At 46.7% G+C, this 10,326-nt stretch overlaps 1 long non-coding RNA gene across 2 annotated transcripts; it reads left to right on the forward strand.

Moving 5' to 3' along the window:
* The first annotated feature begins 360 nt into the window (after positions 1–360).
* Positions 361–5,465, forward strand: LOC106695944. 2 transcript variants are annotated; one of them, XR_001346910.2, is made up of 2 exons: positions 361–562; positions 2,845–5,465. It is a non-coding gene; the product is annotated as an uncharacterized LOC106695944 (long non-coding RNA). The 2 variants fall into 2 exon arrangements; XR_002827816.1 differs by lacking the exon at positions 361–562 and adding an exon at positions 2,346–2,555.
* The last annotated feature ends 4,861 nt before the right edge of the window (positions 5,466–10,326 follow it).

The following is a 10,326-nucleotide window of genomic DNA, read 5'->3' on the forward strand; positions in this document are numbered from 1 at the left end:
GGGGGATGGAGGGAAAGCAAAAGTGATAGGCATAAGTAAAGTCAGAGTGTCGAGGAAAAATTAAAGGGAAGATATCCTACAACTTCTAGGAAATCTCCACCAATGGAGCAAAGAAAAAAAAAAGACCTCTATTATTCTGTGAGCACCAAACCAAACTGGGTTGGGGTCTCAGACAATTCCCTCATATGATTGCAAAGACAGACAGAAACTCCCAGATTGGAGAGGGCTCCCCTGAAGGCTCCCAGATTGGAGAGGGTGCAGGTCGGGCTGAGGGACCCACCCCTCATGCACGAATTTCATGCACTGGGCCCCTCGTGTGTAAATAAAAAGCTGTGGGTCCAGACATTTGGGCAGCCCATCCCACTAGAGAAGGATTTCCGCCTGGTCCCCCATGCCTTCCAAATTTACATTTCTTGTCTAGTCTCTTCATTTATGCGTCAGTTCCTTCTGCAGATTCCTCAACCCTTGCTGTGAAAGACTGCGGCATTTGTGGCGCCTCAATGAGGGACATCTGAAGAAGAAGATGATTTGCCTGAGTGAAGGAAGAGGTCCACCGGTAAAGGTGGGGATCACCAGTAAAGGTGGGGAGATTCACTGGGCATAGAGCTCCCACCAGTTTTGGAATTCGTGATCCAGAGTGGGCGAGGACGTCTTTTGTTTCAAGCCAGGCTATAATGGGGAAGAATTTGATTAAAAGGCAAAATTATAAAGAAATTAAAATGTCAAAATGTTTACTCTCTTAAATCAGGCTCAAAGAAAAATGAGTATCCTTGTCATATTTAACTATGTGGGTTCTTGTTCAAATTGCAAAATGCCCAATTTGTATTGGGGATCAAAGGTCTGTAATAACTAAAAAGGCACCACCGGATCCTCCACCTCTGGTGCAGAAAGGCTCAGTTCTCTCGCAGGGGGACTCTGATGCTTTGTCTGAAAATTACCATATGATGCCTTGGGGCAGGCAGATTTTTAGCTAAAATAACTTTAAAGGCTAGTGTATACTATAGAGAGCAGAATAGGAAAAGATTCATGAAAAGAACCATGATATATTAAGTCTTGTCTATATGTCTGTTGATCTGTCTTTTTTGTTTGGTTTAATGTGTTTATTGTTAGTTTATTAAGCATGCCTTTAGTTTAGTGGGAAAAAAAACCTTGGCGGCCAGGCCATTTACTGAATTTCCCCAGAGCAACAGGATGTAGGGGTGGGGAGACATGTGGCTGATAGTATCTGTCCTGGGGACACAAAGGGAGGTAGAGATAACAAAAAGAGAAGTCTAATTTTTGCCATGTTTTTTATTTCTCAGTCCGTCATTTAAAATTTGGCACAATTTAAGGGATACATCTGAGATTTGTGTACTCATGAAGAAAAAAAAGCTGGCTTAAGACAAAAACACGCTCTGTCTAATCTTGGGTGGGTCTTGGGCTGAACTCAAACTCTATGGATGCTATAGAATAAACCCAAGACTGTTTTTCTAAAAAAAAAAAAAAAGATGGCAAAAATGACCCAAAGAAAATATACAGGCTGAGTTTAGGGAACAAGATAGGTGTTTCCATAATAAAGGGTAGAGAGTGCTTTATTGTGTTTCATTATACTCTGCACACAGCATGACCGCAGACAATGGGGCTGCTGTTGTTGCCTTGACAAGTATCTTTATATGATCCAGCTGCATCAGCATTTCTTCTCTGTAGAGAACTAGGGGCCCCTTGTGCCTCCTCCATCATCTGCCAACCACGTCTCCCACCTGACACAGAGCTGAGCCAGGAAAACACGGGGTGCAGTGGGTTTACCCAGTTTTCCTAGCAAGTTCACCAGCAGAACCAGGGCGGCCACAAAGCTGCGCCTCATGGCCTTTTAGGGGAAAGTTAAAGACTGAGCAGCAGTCAACCTCAGGTCTGTAGCTTCCTCCAATTCGGTCATCATATTCTCTGGCTGCTAAGAACATCAGTGAAGGGTCCTTGTCATGCTAGTTACACGGGTGTCTCCTGACATATCACACAGCTGGACACATTTGGCATCTATATATCCCTAGAGGAGCTCCAAATTCTTTCCTGCACTGGTCACCGAGGGGTTGTGGCAGCCACACATATACAGTCCAGGCAAGCTCTGTGGTTAGAGTAGCGAGGGCAGCGCTGACCGGGCCATGTAAGGATGTGGGTTTAGGGTATCAGGTCCACATTTCCATCCTTCTTATTCCTGGGATGTTTGATACACTGTCTTCATTGGACTTCTTGGCATACAATGATTAAGAATCTGGTCCTTTGCTGATCTTTCAAAAATTTATTTATTTACTTATTTATTTATCTTTTGCTATTCTTGATTCTGCTTAAATGCCTGGCTTGGTTTTGGGGTGAGATTTCTTGATTTGTGCTCAAGACCCTTTCAAGCCTTCAGTGGGAAAAAGTACAGCTTTGCTGCTTTGGGCCCTGTGCCTTCATGGGGAACATTGCTGTGAGCTGAAGACAGCTTACTCTCCCTTTGCATTATCACAGGAGCTGGTCTTGCTTGCGCCTGGTGGGCACCTGGCCGGACCCTGGGGATACAGCAGTGAACAAGACATGTGAGGTCCTTGCTCTCATGGAGGTCATAATTTATTGATGATTCAGTAGCAATTCCTTCTTGACTTCACACTAGCTTCATGGGCTCCCCATTGGCCAGCTGGCTCCATTCACCAACTCTTTCCCCTTCCAGCCCTCTCCCCCCATTTCCTTGCCAATATTTGTTGACTTCTGAGTTTGTTGTGGAGACCAAGGGGCATGGGAGGCTCTATGAGCTGAACATTCTTGTTGACCGTACAGCCTGTACTCAGAGTCCTGACACCGAGTCTGACCCACCTCCTCTCTTTGCAGGTCAGAGATGCCCTCATGGCGGCTGGCATCGCAGGAGTGGGCTTGGCAGCTGTGGGCCTCATCGGAGCTGTGATCTCAAGAAACAAGCGACAAAAGCAATAAGTTGAAGGGACTGTCCTGACAGCAATTACTTTATACATTAACAGGAACTTGTTTTGCTAGAGGTTTTGAGGTTTGGTTTATGGCTTTCATTCTGTTTTTATAATAAGACATATTTTCACAGAATTAAATACAGCCCAATAAAGGAGGATGTTATTGGGGGAAATGCAGCCAGAACTGCCTGGTGTGAAGTCTGTTGAGGGCACAGCTGGGCTCTGTTCCTGGTGACGCCAGTTGGTGCCCTGGCCCTTTGGTGATCTTTCACTTTCTCTTTGCGGCTGCGTTCTTACCTTGCAGGACACACAGTCCAACTCCTGTTACCTCAAGTAATGGGCGCTTCTGGTTGTGAGGACACACTGGACAGCAAGACCTCGTGGATATACAAGAACAGGAACCACGGGATAGTCAGGACCTTGGCCTGGAACTAGACCCGGGATGGCTTCTAGGCTCAGCAGCCAGAGTGTGCAGATGTTCACTGGAGTTCAAACCAAACCAAACCTTTGCCATAAAGAAACTCAATATATGCTCTTGCCAATCTTAAAACCAGCCTTATTACCTCTCTGCTCTTCACATCTTTCCTCTGTTTGTTGCTTTCACCCTCCCCCACCCCATCCCCAGAACTCCTGCTTCCTCACCACTGGGCTTGGGACAATCCTGAGGTCTCTGATCCCACATCCCCTCCTTTGCCCCTCCTCCCCATATCAGCTCAGCTCTGTCCCTTCCTACACCCTGTCAGGTGCTCCTAGTTCAAATTCTTGAGAGAGAATCAGCTCACCAAATCCTAGTTCAGCCTACTGATTGGCTGCTGTTGGGTCAGGTGACCCTATTAGGCCAATCAGCTCTTTCCTGTTGGGGCCAGGTCACATGGTGGTTGCCTCACACCTTCTAGTTTGGGGGTGTGGCAGGCCCCAAGCCTGACCTCCCTGCTGCCCAACCCTCCTGGGAGGGGTTGGGGGAAGGAATGCCCCTTGTGGCGAGTCCCTTGAGGTCTGCTTCTGCCCTGTGGGCTTAGAAGGTGTTCAAAGTGACCGTTTCTCTAAAAGGGGCTTTTGTGTGTTCCTCAGAGACACTCTACTAGTGCTGCGAATGTTTCCTTTGTCAGCCCTGGTGTCAGGGACCATGTGTCTGTTGGAATCCTGGACAGGACTGTCAAGGAAAAGAAAACGGACTCTGTAAACTTCAGAAAAGAGTTTTATTGAAGACTTACTTGTTGAGGGCGGGCCTTGGAACAGTGCTCTGACTTGGGGGGAGTGAGAGGGACTTATGTAGACAGAAAAGGAAGTGAAGGTACATTTGACACTAGAACAGCAGTTCTCAACCTGTGGGTTGTGACCCCTTTGGTGGTCAAACGACCCTTTCACAGGGGTCGCCTAAGACCATCCTGCATACCAGATATTTACATTACAATTCATCACAGTAGCAACCTTACAGTTATGAAGTAGCAACAAAAATAATTTTATGGTTGGGTCACAACATGAGGAACTGTATTTAAAGGGCCAGAAGGTTGAGAACCACTGCACTAGAAGTTACGACTCGGGTACCTAAGCTTCCATGGTTGTTTGACATCCACTGGAAGGGACGCATAGAAAAGAGGAAGTTGAGTTGCTGCTGAACCTCCTGCTGTGGAAACTATCCAATTGCTTTGAGACTCTTGAGATGAATCTTTGATCAGGATGGAGAGAGGACAGACACTCTCTCTGGTAATCAGTGTCCCTTAGAGGGGAAGCATTGCAGGGTCTGTGTGTGACTGGCCCTGCGGTTAGTAAAGAATCTTAGTTAGTAAGGCTCCTGGTTCTTCCCTGGTTGCTGATGTAAACAGAGGAGCTCATGCACCCTTTCCCTTCCTCAGGACTTACAGGTGGCTCCGTGCCAGCTTTCTCCTGCTGGGCACACATCTGGGGATGGAGGCCGCAACCTCAGTATGTGCCCTGACAGGGAATCTAACCGGCAACTTTTTGTGCACAGGGCAACATTCAACCAACTGAGTCACAGTGACCCGGCTCAACTCCCTCCATTTTCAGTGACTCTCTTAGCATGTTTATTCCATTTTATTTTCTCTTGTGTTATTATTCTCCAAACACAAGAAAGCAAAACAGAAACACCCAGTTCAATTAAAAAAAAATTAACAAATTGCATAAAAAACTGGAAGGTGTAGAAATAACCAAATAAGATGGAAGAACCAATTCCAGATATATTGGTAATCACCATAAATGTAAATGGGTTAAACTTGCCAAGTAAAACACAAACATTAGCCTTGGCCGGGTAGCTCAGTTGGTTAGAGTGTTGTCCTGACATGCCAAGGTTTTGGGTTTGACTCCTGGTCAAATCACATACAAGAATTAACCAATGAATCAATCAATTAAGTGGAACAACAAATTGATTGTTTCTCTCTTTCTTCTCTCTCTGATGTATAAAATAAGTGGTAAAACTGCCATTTTCTAGAGCATTTTTTCAATCTGATGAGATTTTGCTTCTCAGCAATTGTTATAAGTTTGGATGAAATAAACTCATAAAAATTCTTACAAGTTTGAATGTTTCTTACACTGACACACTGTACGGAGAAACCTCTAGGCCCAAATGGCATCGCTTATGCTAAAATCCCATGATACTGACCCTAGATTTAATACTTGATTTGTTTGTGGTCTCAACCTCTTCCGGAAATTGAATCTTAATTAACCAATTTGGAATTTTCTGGTCGGGCACCAGTAAAGTAATCTGTCCTGCAGGCTCATTCCCCGTCCTCCTCCCCACAGAAAGAAGAGACAACCTGCATGACAAAAAGCCTTGCTGTTCCCTTTCCCCCAAACCCAGGTCCTGATCTAAAATATAATCCTTTTCGTTTGTTAAGAGCTCTCGTGCCCCACCCTTTTACCTATAAAACACCTTTCATTTTGTACAACCCCTCAGAGTGCTGTGGACGGAAGGGGCCACATGCTAACCTGACAAGCTCAGGGAAGGCCTGTATGGCAGTCATGCAAACTCAGAGACCTAAAGTCACCCCAGGGATGGTCTGAAATTAAACTTTAACTAAAAGCAGTTATGGTGGGTAGTCACCTCCTAGGCTGGTATCTTCACTGACAAGGTCAACCTTTACCTTAACTGAGCCTATCTGTCTTTCTGCATCTCTACTAACATATCTTTGAAATGTCTGGGTAACTTGTAACTTCCCTTTTTCTGGACCCCTCAGGGCACAACCAAATGTGCCTGGGTGCCAGGACAGATACCACAGATTCCTTCATTGTTGTTGTTATCATGTTAATTGTTGACTGTTAACTATCCTGAACCCACCTAAGTATGTGTCTGTCTTTTACTTTTCATCTAATCCCAGAGGTTCCCAGCTTTGCTTTCTCCCACCTCCCTAATCTCTCACCAGTGGATTTCTTGTAACCCTCCCATGTCCCCTCCTTTGATTGCGATGTATAAAAATAGATGAAAAATGGCCATTCTTTGGAGCATTATCCCAGTCCATTGAGAATCTGCTTCCCGGCAATTGTTGACAGTTGGGCTCAAATAAACTCACAAGAATCTTTACAGGTTGGGTTGTTTTTATGTTAACATTGCCCTTGTACTTGCTGGATGAGATGTTGCCCGATTCATTAGTTCCTTAATAAAGCCAGGGAGATCTTCAAATTTACTAGGTTGAATTTTTTGTTTGTTTGTTTTTTGTTTGTTTTTTTAAAAAAATATATTTTATTGATTTTTTACAGAGAGGAAGGGAGAGGGATAGAGAACTAGAAACATCGATGAGAGAGAAACATCGACCAGCTGCCTCCTGTACATCCCCTACTGGGGATGTGCCCGCAACCCAGGTACATGCCCTTGACCGGAATCGAACCCAGGACCCTTCAGTCCGCAGACTGACGCTCCATCCACTGAGCCAAACCGGTTTCGGCGAATTTTGTTTTTTAATAAATGAAAAAGGGCAATGTGTTAGGGTTCTCCAGAGAAAAAGAACTGATAGGATATAGCCATAGATACAGGTATGGATATATGAGATTTATTACATGAATTGGCTCACATGGTTATGGAGGCCGAGAAGTCTTACAATCTGTCATTTGCAAGCAGTGGACCAGAAAAGCCAGCCATGTAATTTGTTGAGAGGCTAAAGGACTGCAAATAAGGTGTTAAGGCCACTGGTGTCAACTCTGGAGTTCAAAGCCTTGAGAAACAGGAACTATGATGTCCAGAGCATCATAGGTGGACATCCCAGCTCAAGAGAGAGAGTTGGTGTTTTCTCCACCGTTTTGTTCTGTCTGGACCCTCAGTGGATTGGATGATGCCTGCCCACACTGGTGAGTCACCTTCTTTACTCAGTCTCCTCATTTAAATGCTAATTTCTTCTGGAAACACACTCAGAGCTCACGGTGTAAATACAAATGTCTAATAAACACAGAAATGTGAAAAAGATCCCATGCTATTACTTCCAGGCTGACAAATATTTAAAAAGATGTTGAACAATTGGGACTCTGGTGTACTGCCCGTGGGAAACTTAATTTTGCATTTTTTCTCTAATAAAGTTGAAGAAGGTCATACTGCTACCAGAGAACTGCCCAAGTCTAAGGGGCCTCTCCCCTCTTAGGCTCGTGTCAGGCTTTTGAGAAAGAATTCAGATAAGTGACAAAAAGCAGTGCTGAAGCAAAGCAAGAACATTTATTAAAAATACACTTGGCATAAAGCACAAGTGGGCAACTCAGCTAGTCTTAGCGCCCCGCCTGGTGGGGGTTCAAGGGTTTTATATTTTCCCCCCTTATAGGTTTCAAGATTCCCCTGCTGGATCTTGGGCAACAGACTAGATTTCCAGGTCCCCCTTTTACATTGTTGTAGCTTTCCCCCAAATTTATGAGAACATTTCACAATTTTATCTTGGCAAGTTCCAAGATTGCTGACTTCTTCATTCAGTGGGTGAGAAAAATTCCCTCTTTCCCTACCCCCTCCCCCTCCTCCTGCCCTAGCAGCCATCTATCCTGCCTAACAATACCATACACCCCAACAACTCTGGTTGGTGACCCTTTAGTCAGTGATAACTTTAGTTTAGTCGGTCACAGTCAGTATGTTAGAAAAAATAAAGAACAGAATTTATCAGAGTGTATCTCGTCTAGATTTTGATAAGACTTTCATTTATATGCCTGAAGTCCCTATCTATCCTGGTACCTTATAAAATGTATTTCTTACTGTGGATCTTGGTTAAAAAGGTTTAATAGCCTCCACTTAGAGAAGACTCCAGGTGCACTAGGAGGCTTGTGTGAGGATGCTCATGGCAACTTTGTCTGTAATGCAACCCCCTGGGAGCACCCCAATGTCCACTGACAGGAGAGGATGATTGAACTGTGCTACATGCCACATGATGTGAAGGAACACGAATCCACACGGAACCTAATATTGGGCAAACATCATCAAGTTGTGCAATGTGAGACGCTTGATTCTGATTTTACCACATTCAAAAAATGCAAAATAAATATGTCTATGTTGTTTAAGGGACACATTTATACGCAGGAAATATTTTCTAAGAGCAAGACAATCATAGACACAAAATTCAGGAAATTGGCTACAACTCCCACATGCCACACAATGAGGATGCGAAGGGCCCTCCCCACTCCACACCCCTTGGCCCAGGATGTTACAGCCACAGGGGGTGTCAGTGAGAGAATCTGATTTGGGGCTTTGGATGGGGTAGCACGCTGGTGCCAGAAAATGGGCCTCTCCACACCCAGGCAGTGGTGGGTTTGTGTTTCCACTTGGTCTGGGATGTGTTTCTGAACTGGGGGCCGAGGGGGGGTGAAGGGGGAGGGCGAGGATCAAGTGGGCGCCCTGTTCCCAGTGTGGGGCATGCGCCTCTGATGACAGGTTTTGTCTGGTTCCATCTGCTTAGCGGTTGCTGGAATCGTTGGTGTGTTCTGGTCACGGTCAGTACCGGTGTTCAGGCCTCCTTGGAGCTCCTCCCTCCTTCTGTCTCTCCATCCCTCCTCCCCCCACACCCCCCTGACCCGGCTGATCCTCTCTCCTCTTCTCTGGGCCCTGAGACTTGGTGACTTATGACCGTGACGCTGATCGTAGCCACCACCGAATCCTTCTGACTCTGCATGTGGACTTCGGTTTCTCTCTGGCTGGTTTCCAGGCCTATGTGTCTACATGGCCTGGACCTGGGCCCTGCTTTGAACAAAGAGCTGATTTTGTGTGACCCTTGATTTTGCATTTTCATTTTAAAAAATGTATGTATTTATTAGTAGCATATGGTAATACATGCTAAACCTAAATGTGAAGAACATGACCCTCCTCTCACTGAGTCATTACCTCGCAGGTCACCTGGACACATGTCTCACAGAGGAGCACATGACGTGGCTTTAAGTACAGGTGTTTGTCTTCCTGGGCTGGGTCAGCGGGAAAACGAAACTCTTGATCATAGAAGGTTGGGCCTGAGGCAGCAGCACGCAGACACACCTGCACAGGAGGATGGCTCTGGTAAGTCCTCAGAAAGCTTTTATTTCAAACACCACAATCCTGTTAGTGGTGATGATGTGGGTCTCCTTGCTGGGCTGCAGCTCTGGCACCGAGGGGCACGGGCGCCTGCTGAGGCCGGAGGGTCCGCTACCCGGGGCGGGAGGGCTCCCCAGAGCTTCCTGAGGAGGCAGGAATGGTGGGCTCATGGGGGGGGGGGCAGCCTCTGCCCACTGCCCAGTCCCACCTCCTCAGTCACACTGTCCTGCGTGGCTGGGAGGAGCTGGGAGGGAGGGACAGGAGAATGGCTCCCAGCGGTGTGGGGCCCAGGTGGGGGCTGCAGGAAGGCGTTCTCGTCCACCTTTCGTCTCCAAGCAGCTCACCTGTTCCCTCTGCTTTTCTTTCCATCCCTCTCTTCCCCTCCATATGCTGCTCCTTCCTTCTGGCTCCATAACAGTCACATTTCCGAATGCTGGCTGCATCCCGACACCATGCAAATGGCTTTTATTTAATCTCTGCTTCAAATATGTGAGCACATTTTCCTTGATAGCCCCCCTCCCCCCAAAACCCAAATGGAAACCGAGGCTAAAATCCCCTGGACCGTGCCTCCCTCCTCGGGCCCTGCCTCCCCCTCCACCCCAGCCGCCCACACGGATGCCCAGCCACTGTCAGCGGAGGGAATGGTCTGGTTCCTGGGGGACAGGGACACGGGCTGAGGACGCACCTGGGTCACTGCGGGAGACTCCGTACCGCAGCTCGTTCACGAAGTGCTCACAGTTGTCGCTGACAGCTTGTAAAGCATCTCCCGCCCCAGCAGCTCCTCCGCCTGCCGCACAATTTTGCTGAGAGGGCTCGGAGAATACTTCCGGTCATGCTTGTTAATTGACACGGTACATGCATTACCCGGCCACTTTGGAACAGCACCTCCTTCTTCACAAGGGCCCTCCC

The sequence above is a fragment of the Myotis lucifugus genome, unplaced genomic scaffold, assembly GCF_000147115.1.
Source record: "Myotis lucifugus unplaced genomic scaffold, Myoluc2.0 scaffold_5207, whole genome shotgun sequence".
Classification (NCBI taxonomy): Eukaryota; Metazoa; Chordata; class Mammalia; order Chiroptera; family Vespertilionidae; genus Myotis; species Myotis lucifugus.